The sequence below is a fragment of the Nomascus leucogenys genome, chromosome 14 (genome assembly GCF_006542625.1).
Source record: "Nomascus leucogenys isolate Asia chromosome 14, Asia_NLE_v1, whole genome shotgun sequence".
NCBI lineage: Eukaryota > Metazoa > Chordata > Mammalia > Primates > Hylobatidae > Nomascus > Nomascus leucogenys.
Window position 1 is genome coordinate 78,114,369 of NC_044394.1, and position 19,261 is coordinate 78,133,629.

Sequence of the window (19,261 nt, forward strand, 5' to 3'; positions counted from 1 at the left end):
GATTACACGCGTGAGCCACTGCGCCTGGCCTATTTGCTTTTCAGTGATTTTCATTTTATGCAACTATATGGAACACAGTTATTAATATATTATTTAAAAACAAACTTGAGACATAGTAATCTACATATTTCCTTATTAACACGCCAAACGAGAGGGTAGCAGCAGTGCTAATAACAACCATGATTTGAGAGCAGTGATAAAAGCAGTCACTCTTCAACACACCTGCATCACTATTATGTAACAGGAAAATAGTGACCATTTCTCTGATGACTGTAAATGCTGTGGGCTGTGCTACCTACATTCATGCAGGAAGGAAACACTGAATTTCAGTGAAAAGCTGGTGGAAATAAGGATGTTTTTTCCCACCCCAAAGTTCACAGATATCCTGAAGTCCATGCACTCACCACCACAGCCCATGGTTCAGGACACCATCTTTAGGAAATCACTGAGAACTTCACACCACGTCAAGACCCTGGGACATAAGCTTCAGCGAATCTCTAGATTTCAGAGTCCAGACTACAGGAGAGACAGACTGAACCCCTTTCAAAGCAGAGGGCTCTTTTGTTGCTGTGAATCCCAGGAATGCCTGCTGATGTCAGGAGGCAGTCTGACAGCAGGAAGCGCCCGGGCCTGGACCTAGACCCCCCTGGTTTGATGCTCTGCCCATTAGCTGCCTGTTTCCTCGGCAAGGCCTCTTTCAACTTGAGAGTTGAAGGAAATCTTTGGAGATCACCTGGTTTAAGCCCACTCTTACGCACAGAAACTGTGCTTCTCACAAGCTTCTTCTAAGGAAAACCCAAGAGCAGTCCACTCCACAAACTCTGTCCTTAATTTTCTAGCAAAGCAAAAGTCCTTGTTTTCAGGTCAAGTGATTCATCTACACAAAGCCACCAAAACCCACACTTGCAACTTTAAATTAGTCAAAGCAAAAACTTAGAAAAAGGACAAGATATTTTTAAAATGTATAAAAAATCTGCAGGACAAAAGAGAAAACATAAACTGTAACAGAGGCAGAGATTGAAAAGAAAATCATGTTCAAAAGGGTCAGTGCACATGTCTGTATTCATTTTTTTTTTTTTTTTTTGGTCTCACTCTGTCATCCAGGCTGGAGTACAGTGGCCTGATCACGGCTCACTGCAGCCTGCACCTCCCACGCTCAAGTGATCCTCCTGCCTCAGTATCCTAAGTAGCTGGGAATACAGGCACCTGCCACCATGCCCAGCTCATTTTTTTGTATTTCTTGTAGAGACAGGGTTTCACCATGTTGCCCAGGCTGGTCTTGAACTCCTGGGCTCAAGCAATCCTCCCACCTGAGCCTCCCAAAGTGCTGGGATTACAAGCATGAGCCATTCTGCCTGGCCCAGTCATTTTTTAATAAATAAAATGCATTATTATAAATTATATCCATGTGAATGAATAAAACAGACTCTCATCTGTGGATAATGGTTTGGGAAGGGTGGAGCAGGAAGCAGTGTACCCCCACCTGGCCTTCCACCCAACCCTGGAATCGTCCCATCACTAGGAGGGAGAAGGTAGTGACCAGAAAGAGAAACAGGCTAATGGCCTTAACTCTGACTTCTTCTGTACCCAAGAGAAAGATGAGCCACCCTTCTCCCTCCCAAAAAAAGATTCTCTGGAAGTCAGTCAGCCAGGATTTAAAAGGACCACTTCAAGACCCTCCCCACGCCAGCTTCTGAGCCAACGCCTGCCCCGTCCATACCTCCACTCCCATACACGCCTGAACCTCCCAGCACCCGGGCAGGGCACGACCCTGCTGCCTAGCAGAGACCCAGCAGGGCGGGTGGGCAGGGTCACCAGCATGGCCTCACGGCAGTCTCTGGCCCCCATCTACGATAGGAGTATGCCTTCCTCAGACACTGGGTCGGGACCACTTCATGAGCCCAGTCACAGCCCAGGGCTTCCTCAGGCGGCACCAGGATGAGGGCCACCCAGATCCCAACCCCAAAGAAACTTCTTCAGGCCACTGCCCTCCCACTTCAACCAGGGAATGTGCCCAAGAGCTAGGGGTGTCCCAAACCGCAAGGCATGACACACGTAGAAACTATGAAGATTTTTTGGTGATTTTTTATTTGTCCAAACCTGAACACAGTCCATGTGGGGTCTCGGTGTCTCTGCCTCTCTCTCACATGTAACAAAACCATTTTCAGAGAAGCCTGGCATCTAGGGACCTCCCTACTCTGGCCCTTACTGGCCTTTCCACAACAGGGTTCTCAGCTGTAACTGGTTTCTCCCTTTATTGGAACTCTGGGCCCACCAAACTAAGGATGAAGTTATCCAGAAAGCAAAGACCCTTGGTTGATACAAAGGGAGCCTCAGATGGAGAGATCCAAGAGGTGGTCAAAACTGTGGGAGGAGTGGCTACACAGGGAGCCTCAGAGCTAGATGCCACCAGCAGGGAAGAGGTGTGAACGGCAAGGATGGAGGTGAGGGCCTGACTCCTGGCCGGCACACCTGGGGTTCAAGTGCTAATCCACAGCAGAGGTTCTCAACTTTGAATATGCATCAGAATCACCTGGGGGAACTCGTGCAACAGGAAGATTTCCAGACCAACCTATCCCACGAGGGAAGTCAGGCAGGTCCCTGGAATTTGCGTTTCTCCACAGCCCAGGACCACATTCTGGAAACCCCGTGCTGGGGCACCATCCTATCCTATCACCTCCTCTGCAACAGTGCCAAGGGGCTGTCTGTGCCACAGTGCCTTCTATCCCCACTGAAAATCTTGGTCCCTTTTGGGGGAATAGATAAATCTTTCAAATAGAATTCTAAATAACTAATGTAAATACAACCCCTACAGGAGGTACAGCTGAACTCCCTCTTCCTTAAATGACTTCCTTCCAAAGACGGCAGTATGGAAAGAAGGGAAAAGAGTCACTCAACAGCGGAGTCCCCTGACAAACACTACCTGGGCCAGGTGATCAAGGTCAACATCAACCATCAAAAGCCACACTGATCGCATGGACCCTTGATACAAAATGGTACATTACCTCGGTGGCCTTCCTCCCCAAACCGGTAACTCCACACTAATCATGAAAAAACATCTGACAACTCTCAACTGAGGGACAGTCTACAAAAGACCTGAAAAGCAGTTTTGCTCCTCAAAGCTGTCAAGTCATTAAAAGCAAGACGAGTCTAAGAAACTGTCCCGGATCAGAGGCGCTACAGAGACTAAAGGAAATGTGCCCTGGATGGGATCCTGGGACAGAAAAAGGATGTCAGGGCAAACTACGGACTTAACAATAATGTACCGATACTGGTTCATTAGATGTAACCAATGTACTATAGTAACATAAGATGCGAATCACAGGGGAAAGTAGACACAGTTTATATCAGAATTCTCTGTATTATCTTTGAAACTTTTTCTGTAAATTTAAAATCTATTCTAAAATTAAGGGCTTACTTAAAAAATATACACTATATGTTTTTATGTGTAATATTATATAAAACCCTGTATGCATAGGGTAACATGGTTGACTTTCAACAATAACAAATTACACTTTGGAAAAGTTAAAACACTGTGCTCAACAAAAGGAGACAAATACCCCTATTGATCAGCTTAATACACGAACGTGAGGGTATTACATGGTTGAAATGCAATACAATTTTCTGCTTTCTCCAGAGAACATACTATGTGTACTTGAATATGTAAAATGATATACTGTGTCTATAAACAAACAAAAAATCTTGCTCCCTTGAATGAGACCAAATAAGGACTTAACACATGAAATTCTCTCCTTCTGAAGGCTCAAGAACCAGGAATCTAGGTATTCAATCAACCTTTAAAATTGTATCAAACTCAGATCTTAAATTATCATTATTTGCAAATTAAGTTCATTCAAAATACTAAGCATGTATAGTCTATCACTAATCAATTATAGTAAATCACCAAAACCATTTTACTTTAATCCATGTCACCAAAAGCTAAGGGAAATGGTCTGCTGGTTCAGTGTCAAATAGAGGACGAATCACTAATTATGATTTTACTAGTTTTGAATGCTAGCATTAATTTAGTTTCAGATGTTAAACAGAGCTTAAATGTAAACCCTGAAATCAGTTCCAACCTTTGGAAAATACTTTTGTAACAACTTACTGTCAGAGCAGTACAGTAATCTGGGTACTGGGTAGAAGTACCAGTCTTGACTACTGTGTAGAAGTCAAGAATTTGAAACACTGCATTTAAAAAATACAAAAACGGGATGGGCTCAGTGGCTCACACCTGTAATCCCAGCACTTTAGGAGGCTGAGGCGGGCGGATCATGAGGTCAGGAGTTCAAGACCAGCCTGGCCAATATGGTGAAACTCTGACTAAAAATACAAAAATTAGCCAGGCACGGTGGTGTGCACTTGTAGTCCCAGGTACTCGAGAGGCTGAGGCAGAACTCCTTGAACCCAGGAGGCAGAGGTTGCAGTGAGCCAAGATCATGCCACTGCACTCCAGCGTGGGTGACAGAGCGAGACTCTGTCTCAAAAAAAAAAAAAAAACAAAACAAAAATGAACATCTACAATGGAGTAAGAAATAAACTAAATTTCCAAACACAGTTCAAATGAAACCATCAATAGGATTAAAAAAAAAAACCTGTAAAATGTGTGCACAGGATTGATTTGCAATATTCATTACTAATCCAAGAGAAGTAATGTGATTAAATTACTCACATCTCTATATTAAATATTATGGCATAATGCCTTTATGCCATTATTAATTAAAAAAAAAAATAAGGAAGTATTAGTGTGCTACCTGACACCTGCATTCCACTCAAAGCGCCAAGTGATTTTACTAATTTTTAAGAGATAAAGCTCTCAAGCAATAAACAACATGTAAGTAGAGTTCACATTATCTGAAAATTGACCCACAAATCATGTGTTCATCCTAAGAAAACTAACACCTTCATCCAGGCCCTGGAATAATAACACCCATGCTGGCATGAGAGAATAGAGGTGCTTCACCCCAGCTGTGGTGGAGACCGGGCTTACAACTGGCATGTGGAATGTGTCAGCTCAGGTGACAATTCCAGTATCTGGGAGTTGCCTGTGCACTGAAGAGCTTCTGAGGATCTTGAAGAAAATATTATCCTCCAGAATGCTTCAAATGAATTCTGCCTGGCCTTGGGGGTTGGGGTAGGGGTTAGAGGGGGACTTCCCATATGTGCTTCCCCCACCCAGAGATGGCGAAAAGTTATTTTCCATACTTGTTAATTAAGATTACAGTGGATTGTGAGCTTGTAAGATCTCCACACTGGTTTACAGGCTCCCCAAGGGCCGGTGTTTGTCTGGTTTGCTGTGGTTTTCCCACGGCACCCAGCACAGTGCCTGGCCCATGGCTGGTCCTATGTAGGTATGAACTGCAGGTACACAACTGAGTGAAAACACAGCCAGGAGAACAGTCTGACCTGTCGGTGGCAGAATGAACAACGGAGCCTTTCTACATCTCTGCACCCATATACTTCCAGCCCTCCTAACTACACTCAGAGAAAAGCAACAGCAACATCAATTTACACATAGATCAGTTCATCCCATGCCACTTTGAAGAAAAAAAAGTCCCTAATAATCAAGGACCTGTCCCATCTCAATTTTAACACAGGGAAAGTTGGGGCTATAAAAGATTGTGCACATGTACCCTAAAACTTAAAGTATAATAATGATAATAATAAAAAAAAAGGTTTTGAAAGTACATTACAGGCAACCCCTAGTTTCACAGAAGACAAAACACAGGTCATGAGAGTTTAAAACTTCACTATGCAATTTTAGCCAAATTAGTAGCAAAGGAAAAGGAGACTCTTCATCTCTATTCCTCATATGAATCAGGATTGTTGAAGTTCAGATTTACATGAGCCATTAATAAAGTTCAGAATGGGGCCAGGCACGGTGGCTCACGCTTGTAATCCCAGCACTTTGGGAGGCCGAGGTGGGCAGATTACCTGAGGTCATGAGTTCAAGACCAGCCTGACCAACATGAAGAAACCCCATCTCTACTAAAAATACAAAATTAGCCGGGCATGGTGGTGCGTGCCTGTAATCCCAGCTACTCGGGAGGCTGAGGCAGGAGAATCACTTGAACCCGGGAGGCAGAGGTTGTCATGAGTCGAGATCGCTCCATTGCACTCCAGCCTGGGTGTCGAGTGAAACTCCGTCTCAAAAAATAAAAAGTAAAGTTCTGAATGATACTGTTTGAATCCAGCTCCCATTGTAATGGAAAGCCAAGCAGTCACTGCATGAAGGCAAATGTTTTGAGGGAGGAGGGGACTTCAGTAACATCAATACAAAGCCAGAATGAAGTCCAGGGCCTGCCGCTCTGGAGCTGGGCCATCCCACATGCCACACTGCTTGGGCCTGACGTTTCCCCGTGGGCACTCACCACAGGACCCCAGTGGGCCAGTCACTGTGTCCTGGTGAGGGACCCACACTTTCCTCATCTAAAAAAGGGCTAATTAACAATACTGGCCTCCCTCTTCCTGACAAAGTTAGAATCAAATGATACAAAGTGTGCAAGTAATAAAGAGAAACACACATTGTTCCAAACTTGCAACTTCAGAACTTTCCAGTCTGTCCAAAGAATCACTATTAATTTCTCAGAGGTCTTTCTCAGTCCACATGAGATGGGATGATTGAAGAAAGGAAAAGATTGTACTTTTAACTATCTCCACCAAGGAAAGCTCAAAATTTTGCAAAGTGATGATTTTATGTTTATCCTAGAAACAGCACAGGAAGAGAGGGGTAAGAAATAACAAAGTCAAAAGGAAGAACAATGGAACAGGAAATAATTTATACAAAGCAGACAGTGAGAAAGCCAAGGGAACTTCTAACTGACAGCTCTCTTCATCTCTAGGCTGATTCTACTTGATCAAGCAAGGGCCTATTTTAAAGAAAAAAAGTGCATTCAGACAGCAACATCACATGCTAGGCCAGGTAACAGGCAGCTTTGTAGACACTGGGACTCAGTGACTAACAGCCAGATTAGAATTTCCCCTTTCCTTTTCCCTTTGTAAGGTCTAATTTGTGATATTTTTAGTCTCTCTCCCCTGAGGAGTTTATTTTAGAACTATACAAAGAAGGAAATTAAACATTCAAAAGCTAACATATGTGACCAGCTCAAAAATTATCAGGCTGAACCTAGAATCCTATGAACCTTAGTAACAACAAAGACAAATTTTCTTCTGTAGACAATCACCAATGTAAGGCTTCTGAGCTAAGAAAACAGATGTCTTTGATTAGGCCAAACTCTGAATATCAATTACTTATTAAAAGTAATTAATAAAAGCTCCCTCATTACTTCCACATCAGTGGGCATTCTGAGGGGAATGTACTTTTATCACATCCCAGCCAGATGTCAAAATGTTTCCCGCAAAATCAGCATTTTGTATGTTTATGGTCCAAATATGTTGAATGAGAAAATAAAAAAGTAACGTATGCCATTACTTTAACACTAATATTATTACAGATAAACAAAAAACATGGTTAAGTCAGTTACATTACAGTTTCTCCTTTACCTATTTAACTGCATACATGTGTAAATTGTGTTTAGATATCTACATATGTATTTTTTCACTATGTTTATTAAAATGGAAGAAAAGAAATTGATCTCCAAAGGCAACTGTGTGAAGGAATGCATGCGCCCCTGACGTAAACATTTAAAAAAATCAGAGCAGCATTCACTTTTATCAAGGTTGCTTAAATACTGATATTTTGAGCTAGTTAATTCTTTGTTGTGGAGGCTGTCCTATACATTGCAGGATATTTAGTAGCATCCCTGGTCTAGCATCCCACTAAATGCCAGTAGCACCCCACAGGCATGACGATTAAAAATATCTCCAGACATCACCAAATGTCCACACTGGCCAAACTGCCCCAGCTGAGAACCACGAATTTATAGACATGGGTTCAGGTCTCAATGAAGTCTCTCAAAATACTAACATTTAAAAAGGTATTTGTGTACCTGCACAAGTAAATTGTTTCTACTTCCCAATCTAGGTCTAATAACTAATAAGATCTAAAATGAATGAGAAGCCACGTGTATGAATGTGCAGTGTGTTGAAAACATATTTTCTTCCTTACACATGGAACCCTCACCAACCGGAGGCATTCGTGAAAGAACCTACACCTTATGGAGGACGGAATCGGCTGCACCCACTGGGATGGCTGAGGGATGAAGTGCTTGGCACAATCAAGTTAAGCAACAAATTCAACACTAGACACCTAATCTATATAGGTGATCAATCAACTGAACTTTAGTTCTACCCGGCAAAACTTCAAAATGAAAATCACGACAGCACGGTGTCTGACACCCTCCTCCTTTTTTTAAAAAGATGATAATGCCACCGTTTCTTCATAGTCACCACCGGGTCTTGTCTACCGAACCATGTAAAATAGACCTAGTAAAGAAACTATGAAAAGGGAACTGAGGCAAGACAGATAGCTTAATTTAAGGGAAGAGAACCTTCTAAATCCAAGCTAGGAAGATCCTAAGACAATAACAGAAGCACATAAAAGAAAAGTCATATGACTGCAGTAACAAAGACAGATGGGAAACACACACACTTCTAAGATAAATGGTGTTTAGGGCGGGAGAGACGGGATGAGGGGAGTCACACACAAAAAAGTGAGCGGAGAACCAGAAGAATGGAAAGAAAGAATGGAAATGGCTGGAAAGAAAAAAATCTGTTTCTATAACCATCTTGCTAGATTCTGCTACCAAGGTTGTTTCACTTTCTTTTAATCATTTGATGAAAATTCACTCTTCACCTATATTAAATTTCCCGAAAACTGTCTCAAAATAACTCCCTGAATCCCTTGTTATTTCTTGGTCTCTTAAAAATACTCAAGCAGCTTGCAATTTTTATGTCAATGTCTCCAAGCTGACTTTCATCATGCAGAGCAGTAAAAAAAAAAAAAAAAAAAAAAGTTGTTGGCGGGGGGCTGTTTTCTTACCAATGCAGGCCCCTCCTCAACCTCCCACAGACACACACAAACAGGAATACAAGCTTTTAAAGTGATTGTCCTTAAAATGAAGACAGCTGATGAGAGGGAAGGCATGAAAGAGACAGCAACTGCTCTTCTCTCCTGTAGCCAGGCTCATAAGTGACATAATTAAAATATTTATTGACTTGCAGACATCCTTAAATACTCAACCAAAATTCTTAAGATATTAAATGGAGACACAATCTTTAAGGAAAATCGAAGGAGACATTGATGGACACTGTCCTCTAAGATGGGCATGGGCGTCTTTCTAGGCATCTCCCTGTGATCTCACCACCTTCTAACTTACTTTTCACTTCCTGGCTGCCCCCACCATTGCTGGGAAATTAAGCATGTTGAAGTAAACAAATCTTTGCCACCACACATCCTGGAACCTGCTACCTATAGAAGTGGCCACATGAGAGGCAGTGTGACTGCAAATCTAAACCTGTGAGTTGAAAGAAACTGCCCAAGTTGCAGCCCCTCCGAAACTTGGAACATGCAGGAGCTTCTCCCAACAGAGACGCCAGATCACAGTCCTATCTCAGTCCCATCTGCTCCAGGGAGGGCTGCTCAACCCTCTGATGGCCCCAGTGGCCCTCCCAGCACAAAAGGGTAGGTTCGAGAAGCTGGCACAGACAACTCACTTGGAAGAGCAGCCAGTATCAGAGTTCCCATCAGGACCTGTAGCAGCAGTCTCCCAAGAATCTACATTTGGACTTGACCTGGCCTCTCTCACAACCTCAGAAGCAGATTTCAAAGCCACCTTGGAATTCTTCAAGACCTTCCCAGATGTCATAAAAGCACAAAGGAAACGGATTTGGTATGTCCTGCTACAAGGTTTTCAGCAAGAACCTACCTGCCTACCTTCACTTCAACAACAGCAACTCATTAAGGAAAAACAGCGGCAGCAAAAAGGGCCTTGAGCAAGCTATTCCAACAGCACAAAGGTCCGGGGGCCACTTGGAAGAGTGAGAAGACACACACTCCTGTTTTCTCAGCCCCCAGTGTGGAGGAGACAAGGGTGGGGTCGCACCACACAGCTACTGATGAAGAGGCACATCACACAGGCATTTACGATGGCACCTGCATGGCCACTTCAGCTAATACACTGTGACTACAACAGAAAATACTCCCCCTCATCCAGTGCCACTGCAGTTCCCTCCAGCAGCAGTTCTCCCCACGGGATGCTGGTGCTTCCTGCAGAGTTGGAGACTTGGGCAGGTGGAGGACCACCAGCCTATGGAACATAGCAAGGGGGCTGGGGGAGAGGAGCAGCCAGGCCAGTGGTCCTCAGTGATGACCGTCCAAGGCTTCCCCTCCTCCAAGGTACCAGTTATTCATTAGGCCCTTCCAAAGTCCAGAGCCTTCCGCAACCACTTGGCTGATAAGGGGTTCCCAGAATGGACCTGTATGCAAGCTCCACTCCCTATCAATGACTTTCCATCAATGTTTCTCAAATCTTACACCATAATAAAAGTTTATGGTTCTGTTTTATGTATTTTCAGATACATCTTAATGAAGGGATGGCGGCTAGCTTGGTCAGAGTCTAGCTGTGGAACCTAAGACATGGCAGCCTCAGTGCCTCCCTTTCCTTAGCCATGAAGATACAAACAGAAAGTACCACACGTTCTGTTCGTGAGGACTCAATGAGTTATTACATGGAAAGTGCTTAGAACAGTGATTACAATGTGTGTGTGTGTCTATGTCCATGTGGGAGAGAAGCTAATGTTCACTTTAAAAATATATGATTTCAGCATGTACTTAATATGTATCAGAAATATGAACACTACAGATGACTAAAGAAAATAGACTACTATTCAGCCATAAAAAAAACAATGAAATCATATCTTTTGCAGCAACACAGATGGAACTGGAGGCCATTATCCAGATGGAACCAGAGACTTGAAGGGTGATGGGGTGGGAAGGGGTGGATGATGAGAGATTACTCAATGGGTACAAGGTATGTTATTTGAGTGATGGATACAATAAAGGCCCTGACTTCACCCTTAGGCAACTGATGTAACAAAATAACACCTGTACCCCATCACTGTATACAATGTTGTTTTTTTACCTTTGCTATGGTGCTGAACACATTTTTTAAAAAGAAATGTGTTGAATACTGATATACAAAAATGTTATTTTACACTGGTAACTTCTAGAATTCAAAGCACATTTTAAAATATTTGTAAAATGAACAAGGTATTTTGATGATAGATATTCAGTTTTAACTGAATCTGATTTTAGTGCTCTAAAACATCAGGCACTGAGTGCCTGAAGGATGACATTATTCCTCATATTTAAAAAGGTTACACCTTTCCCAGTAAAGCATAATAATAATGACCATTATAATTATTCTACATTGTTTCCACTATGTCTCTGTAGCTATCTCAACTTTGGAAAACAGACAGCAAATGAGGCTTCAATCATGAAAAGTGTATAGACCCACACTCTGCAACAAGGCTGCCACTAGTCGCGTGTGGCCAAGGCCAATCAAAATGCAGCGAGAGGGAGCCAAGAGGTGCAGTAAACGTATATACTATATGCTGAATTTCAAAGCCCTCACGCAAATAAAAGAATATGAATTATCTTATTAATTACATTTTATATTGATTACATATAGAGTTTATATATATTGGGCAAAATAAAATATAGGATGAAAATCAGTAACACTTGTTTGGTTTTACATTTTTAATGTGGCTACCAGAACATTATGGTTACATCTGGGGCTTGCATTTGTGGTTCACATTGTATTTCAAGGGGTCAGCACTGCTCTTGACAATCCATCAATTCAAATGGCATTTGCAGGGAGACAGTCCACATTAAAACCCACATACGCACCATTTTCTGCACTTAGTCTCTCCTCGTCCCATGACAGAGAGCCAGGCCCATGCTCAGTTCCATGCAAAGCTGTAGTGGGGTAGCCCTGCCATTACTGCACAGGAGAACCCTGAACCAGTCCCAATGGAGACAGTCTTTAAAAACAAACTGATTATAAACTTAGTTTTGTTATCACAATTAGCAAACCATCAGTGGGTGGCCACAGATGACTTGTAGCTCAGCACGTGTGTATATGGGGAAGGGGATATTTAGATGCTGGGAGAAACAGAGAGGCAGCCCAGTCGTGCATGCCCATGACTGCCATGCTGGGGACTTGAGTCACTGACCCAAGTATGATGGAGAGCCACCGTGTGCAGGTCATGGCCAGACCTGACTGTCAGGGTGCAGTCACCCTGGGATGGATTGGTAGGAATGGTTAAAAAGCGGTTTTGATCTCCAGGGGAAAGAGAAAAAGGACAGCAGGGCTGAGGATGTTAGATCTTTTGGAGGTAGAATCAATAGGGGTTGATAACTAGTTGGGAGCTGAGGGAGAATTCAAGGATAACTGAGTGAGTCAGTGATGGGGAATATAACTGAGAAGGCAGGCAGGTTGCAGGAGATGCTGCAAATGGTTTGGGATGGTGGAAATGACCACTAAGAACTTGGATAATTCATATGAATGAATGAATGTGGAATGAATGAGCAAACAAAGCATAAATGAACATACAGAGCTGGAGCCAGAGGGAGGTCAGTCATGCAGGCATTGCCCCCATCTTATGTCTGAACAAGACAAAATGGCCTAGGTCAGAAACATTCCAGCTACGCTTGGGGTGCACCTCACCACCATCATGCACATTCTGCTAAGGGACATTTGCTCATGTGGCAAAGACTGCACGATCACAGAGATGGCAGGCTCAGAGGAGACAGCCTCTTCACCCCGGCTGCCATTGGCCCCACCTCTTGCTTTGCTCTCTTCATCCAGGGTTCAGAAAAGACTTTCCTTTGTATATCACTGATATTTTATCATGGTCTCAATCAAAGACAAACCAACCCCCAAATAAATGTCTACCTACCTAAGTTGAAGAGAAGTTTCCATAAATGAAATCAAGTCAAGATTTTTCTCTTTCTTCAATCACTCTACTTAAAACCCTTCCAGCCTTTGGAAGGCCAGCACCAAGGCTTGTTCCCTGTTGTGGGGTGCTACAACCAATATATAAAAAGCTGACATTCCCTCCTTATTTGTGACTACTCTAACCATCCCTAGTAGGTGTCCCCAAATAAACACAGATCCCAGATCTGGATGATGGGAGCACCAGGTCTTCCTAAAAGCATCAGCCCTGTTGTGGAACCTAGACAGACACACCGGGAGTGGCTGAATTGTCCCCCCTAAATTCATATGGTGAAGCCCTAACCCCTAAGTGACTATATTTGGAGACAGGACACTTCAGGAGGCAATTAAGGTTAAAAAAAGGTCATAAGGGTGGGGCCCTAATCCAACAGGACAGATGTCCTTATAAGAGGAAGAAACACCAGACCTCTCTCTCAGTGCATTCACAGAAGGAAGGCTACGTGAGTGAGGACACAAGAAGACGAGCCAGGAAGAGACCCTCACCAGAAACCAGCCCTGCCGGCCCCCGGGTCATGGACTTCCAGCCTCTAGAACTGTGAGAAAATAAATGTCTGCAGTTTCAGCCACCCATTCTGTTGTTGTTGTTGTTGTTGTTGTTGTTGTTGTGTGTGTGTGTGTGTGTGTGTGTGTTTGCTTTAGAGACAGGGTCTCACGCTGTCGCCCAGGCTGGAGTGCAGTGGCGCGATCTTGGCTCCCTGCAACCTCCACCTCCTGGGTTCAAGCAATTCGCGTGACTCAGCCTCCCGAGTAGCTGGGATTACAGCCGTGAGCCACTGCGCCTGGCCTCTGTGTTTTATTCTCTTAAGGCAGCTGGAGCTAATACACGCACTAAACAGGAATAAGCTCTCTCAACTTGAGGAGGCTTTCCAGGGTAACCCTGGCCCATAACCAGGATGTGGGGACAAGAGAGACTGTCCTTGCTTCTGCCGGCCTCCCCTCACACCGCTCAACCTCAGTCAACTCACACCCAGAATCTGCTCCACCAACATCTACACACAGCTGCGACACGGCAAAGGCAGACACCCAAGGACACTGTTGTTCCGTAAACTGCCTCACAAAAAAACAACTCTACCCAACAACACGTTAGTGTTCCTCATGTACGGCCTGCAGAAGGACTTAACCCTAAATTCAAGCTCCGTCATCCCCAGTCTCTACCTAGAAATGAGGGCCAGAACCAAGTGCGCCATGTTATTCTGACTATTAAATATGGTGGTGTACGTGAAGAGGACTTTGCAAACAATGAGCGTGCATGCATTAGTACATGTCATTCTCTCATCATGGCATTTTCGGTCTTCACTAATAATTGGGCAACATAAGCGCCCCACCTTCCAAAACTGTCTCAAAAGAAGCAACTGCAATACTTCAAATTCTGAGTGCACTTGAAGCTTCTTCTCTTAAAAACATTAGAAATACAACAGTAGAAAGAAGGGGTGACACAAATAACTAACTTACCAGGCCAGGATCACAAACGCTCTGCCCAGCGTTTTGAATTCACGTCGATATGAACAGACTAACCTACAAAAGTAAACCATTCGGCCAGTCCACTAGGTAATGCAGTTGAGTATGGGTTTGGCTTTGTTGTTGTTGTTGTTGTTGTTGCTGTTGTTGTTTTTAAATGTAGCTTCAGGACTACAAATGACTCAGGTGACAGAAAATTTGCCGAATAGAGAGGCCAACAGACCAAATTCTCCCGTTGTCTGGACATCCTGAGGTCAAAGCCTTCCATAGTAGACAGAAGTTCTGAGATTTACAACAATGCTGGAGGCCTCTTACCACTTGAATCTCAGTGGGAGGCTAGAGCCCCAATCTTAACAGGCTGGGCACTCATTATTCACATATTCAATACGTATTTGTTGCACACCCGTTGTATATAAGTGACAAGACCAGTCTTCCCCCAAGGGGTTCAGAATCTATTAAAAAAAAGATGAAGGCAAAAAAAACACAGGACAGGGTATGGTGGCTCAATATTCACATATTCAATAAGTATTTGTTGCACACCCATTGTGTATAAGTGGCAAGACCAGTCTTCCCCCAAGGGGTTCAGAATCTAGTAAAGAAAAGATGAAGGCAAAAAAAATATAGGGCAGGGTATGGTGCCTCAGGCCTGTAATCCCAGTACTTTTGGAGGTCAAGGCAGGAGGCTCACTTGAGCCCAGGAGTTTCAGACCAGCCTTGGCAAAGCAGCAAGACCCTGTCTCTACAAAAATAAAAAATAAAAATAAAAAAATTCACCGGGCATGGTGGTGCACACCCGTAGTCCCAGCTACACGGAGGCTGAGGTGGGAAGATTGCCTGAACCCAGAAGCTCAAGGATGCAGTGAGCTGTGATCGTGCTAGTGCACTCCAGCCTGGGTGACAGGATGAGACCCTGCCTTAAAAAAAAAAAAAAATGTAGGAAAGAATGTCACAGATGACAAATCAGGGACACAAAGAAAGTGCTGTGGAGATTTAAAGACGATGCCGTCCCCTCTAGTTTGGAGTTGATAAGATGTGGGGAAGAAAAGAAGTAAGAGATGACCCTTGGGATGAGTAAGAACTCAGGACACGGAGGGGATTGAGCCAAGGAGCTGAGAGGGAACACAGAGGCTGGTCAGGGACAGTGACACCGTGTGACATCACCGTGACACTGCCACCTCAATCAAAATAACTTTCATTTCCACAGTTTCAAGGATTAAGATTCTTGAGGTAGGAAATGTATGTGCCAGTGCACGTGTGGATGTGTGTCACTGGGCAGAGGTAATACTTGCTACTATTCATTTACCTTTAGAAATAAACATACTTTGGGATATGTTCAAAGGAAAATGCAGGAAAAGAAAAGAGTCTAATTTTTAAATTGTGCTACTAAATGGCCTAAAGAAATGCAAAATTATTTTTGCTTTAGCTGCATACTTTTCATAGCCCGTTAAAAGGCTGTCATGACCTTCTTCTGAGTTGCCTTAACTCAGGCATGGAACAAGACACATGAAATCGCATTTTGGCTTAGGCCCTTTGAAAACGTGCCGTGAAGTATTTCCATCACTCATTTTAGGAAAGAGAAACCATTTGGAAGCGCTACTCACAATCCCTCTGGATGGGAAAACTAATTTCCTAAGCCTCTGAAGTGAGTTGTGGGGAGTTTCCAGTTCATTTGTGAAAAAAGTTAGCTTACTTGTTTTCCCAAACATCGCTCATTATCCTCCCCTGTAGTTCCAGCAAGCAATTCTGAGCTCTTCAGTCATTAAGCCTCATTTTTAATGCCAGAGAATGATTTCCTCAAGCCCTGTCTCCCCCAGTGCACACGGCAAGCCAGTCTGAGCAGTTAGAAAAATGGGTGTCCCATAGAGCAACACAGCCTGGTCTAGCCAGGGCAAATTAAGCCAGTGCAACTGATCAAGTAAAGGACTCCAGTGCATTCTGCACCATTCGGGGAGTCTTAGGGTATTTTAAAAGGTTATCCAGTCTGTGCACATGCAAGGAAAATTTCCGGTGTATTTAATATGGATGATAGTGCATTTCTCAAATACAGTACTGTGTACATAAGATCTGCTGTTTGTTGGAAAAGCTAAATAACCCAAAATGTAAATGACAGAGTCTGGGAATATGGTAGGGTCAAATAGAGCAGGGATGAAGAGGATTTAAGTATGCAGCGTGTCCGAAGCAAAACACAAAGCATGAAAACTGAGCACAGCCACCTGCAAGGCACCTTCAGCAAGGCCCACGGTTAACAGGGTCAGTTTCTCCACAAGTGGACAGAGGGGGTTATGCAGCACCCAACTCTTTCTGATGGTAATTTGTGACCCAATTTCATCCAGTGTTTCATGATCAATCTCCCTGAATGTTTATGAAGCAGGAAAGAAGCTCAGAATCCAGGCGAGGCTCCGGGACAGGAAGTGGGCCAGGCACCTCCACAGCTTCCTATGCCTAAAGTTCTCCATTTCAGCCTCAAGTAGCTGCCAGAAGCCCACTAAGATTCCACCACCTTCTCCAATCAAAACTACATCTAACCAACCTCCAGGGCAGAATATACTGAGGTAGGATTCAGTATACCTGGAACACAAGGATTTTCCCTTGTGTTCACTTCTTCACAAGCAGGGTTAACACTTGCTTCTCAGGAAACCCCTGTTCCAAACATCAAAAAACCTCCATGTCTGGCCCAATCTCCAGGTGAAGTCAATTTCTTCTCCACGTGTCCAATGACTGCCATTCTCTTTACATAAAACTCGCATAGGCTTGAATCCTGTTACTAATTCACCTGCTTATCGATGAAGGTTGGAAAGTGAATTGAGGGAGTGTTCACAAGCACAGTTCCGTTTTGGTAAGTTAAAGCAGCCCAGGTTAATTTCATTTTCAGTCACTTTTGAGACTTGATAACTACATCTAAAACAGAGGCATGAAAAACACCCTGAATCACTTTCATTCCTACACAAAATCCCTTCCGAGAAGCGGGGACTGGGCCTGGGCCAGGAAGGGACTCCCCTACCTGTAGGTCCCAGCAAGCCACGCCCACTGGCCTCTCAGGGTTGTTTCTTTCTGGGTCGAGGGATGGAGCTGGCCCGTGCGATATTTTAGGCCCCCTCCTGCCCACACTGGGGCCTGCTCATCCCATTATGCAGATGCAAACTTGGCAGAAGCAGCCTTAAACCTGTTGGCAGAATAAACAAAGCCAAATAAAGAGGAATCTGCCAACCTGAATTGTGTGAAGTGGCCAAGGCCGACTCCACGCACGCTCGGCTTTGTCCCTGAAGCTGTTACAATACTAGTTTAAGTCAGGTGCCTGGGGTCCACCAGCCAATGACCCCTAGCATCCAGCGCAGACCTTCACAGAGATCCTTATTGTCTTTACAAATTAAAGCGTTTTGCAAATTAAACCCCTACACACAATGCCCGGCTAACTGTGCTCATAAGGCAGTTACCGTCCATGCCTTAAAACTCACACATCAAATTTTTCCAAAACCACTCGGTGATTAAATCGCCCTGAAAAAAACCGACAGGGCCGAGCGATTGTGAGAAACTTTGGTTCAGGTGGCTGTTAAGAGTCCTGTAAATCTGGGGCAGGGCGCAAAGCCTGAAGCCAGGCACAAAAGCTCCCTTCGCCGAAGCGAGGACCTCCTTTATGCGATGTGACAGCAGCTTTGTGCGCGACCATAAATAGTTGTAATAAACACAGTTAAGTTCTCCCGGCCGATCGCGGCCTCCCCAGTCCCTGCGCCGGGGCCCTGCGATCCGCGGCTATTCTTCCCCGGCACACGCGCCCTGGCGACCCTGGCCACCGCACAGTCCCACGCTAGCCCCGAGCTCCGTGCCGGCCGGCCGCCCGCCCGCAGGCCAGGCGCAGCCTGCGCACCCGGGGGTCTCCAGTGCCCGGGCCCCGCAGCTGGGCCCCCTGCCCTGATCCTCGCCCGCGCCCTTGGCTGGCGTCCCCGCCCCTGCGCCGGCCCCCGGTGGTGGGGGTTGGGGATGGGAAGGCGGGCAGGAAGGTGCAGAGCCGGGAGATGCCCGGCAGTCCGCGGCCGGGGGCGCCCAGGCCGCGGCGGGGCCGAGAGTACCGGTGGGGCGCGGAGGGGACCCGCTCTCCTAGCCCCTTCCCAGGCGCACCCCGACCTGCGAGCCCCGCCGCGCTCCCAACTCCGCCCAACGGCCCCAAGTTTGTGGCCCCCGCCCCGCGCCCGCGCCCGCGCCCGCGCCCGCGCCCGCCTGGCCGCGCTTACCTCGCCGTGGGCCGCCTGCGGAGCCGGAGGGCAGCGGCGCGGGTCCCGGGGCGTCGGCCGCGCTGCGCCCGCCCAGGCGCCGCTCTTTGTCTGCGCCGCTCCCTCCTCCCGCTGCCGGGCGGACGCTGCCGGCCCGGGCGGACCCCGCCGGCCCGGGCGCCGCGAGCCTCCCCGCCGCCTAGCCCTCCCCTCCGCCCGCCGCCCGCTCGGCCGCGCGACTCCGGCCTGACGATCCCCGCGGCGGCGGCGTCGGCGGCGGCGGCGGCGGCGACCCTCCCCCGGCGCGCAGCGCCCGCCTCCTCCGCGCTCTTCCTCCTCCTCCCGCGCTCCTCCCCGGCCTCGCCGTGACACCGCCCAGGGGCCGGCCCAGGCCCGGGTGCGCGGGGCGGGGACCCGAGACCCACCTGGGGCGCCCCCAGTCGTCGCCAGGCTGCGCGCCCGAGTCCCAGTACGGGCGCCGGGATAGCGCGGGGCTGCGGGACGCTCCGCTCTGGAGGCGCAGCACGGGCCGGGCGCCAGGGGCAGGAAAGGGTCCCCACGCCCGAAATTGCGCGCGGGCGGTGGGGGGCAGGGTGGGTGGGTTGGGAGGAGAGTGTGAACACAGACGGCAACTTCCAGCCTGGAATGAGTGCCGGGTGGGCTTTGCGTCCTCTTTTT

At 46.1% G+C, this 19,261-nt stretch overlaps 1 protein-coding gene across 4 annotated transcripts in view; it reads right to left on the bottom strand.

Annotated features, from left to right (window-relative positions):
• Nucleotides 1-19,028, bottom strand: part of NCK2 (NCK adaptor protein 2) — a 152,128-nt gene extending 133,100 nt beyond the window's left edge. For 2 of the 4 annotated variants that reach the window (XM_030827360.1, XM_030827356.1), the window contains exon 1: nt 18,605-18,874. The gene's annotated coding sequence lies outside the window, so the exon portion shown is untranslated. Of the gene's footprint in view, nt 1-18,604; nt 18,875-19,008 lie in introns of those variants that run through there. The other 2 variants (XM_030827358.1, XM_030827357.1) reach the window with 2 other exon arrangements.
• Between the last annotated feature and the right edge of the window lie 233 nt (nt 19,029-19,261).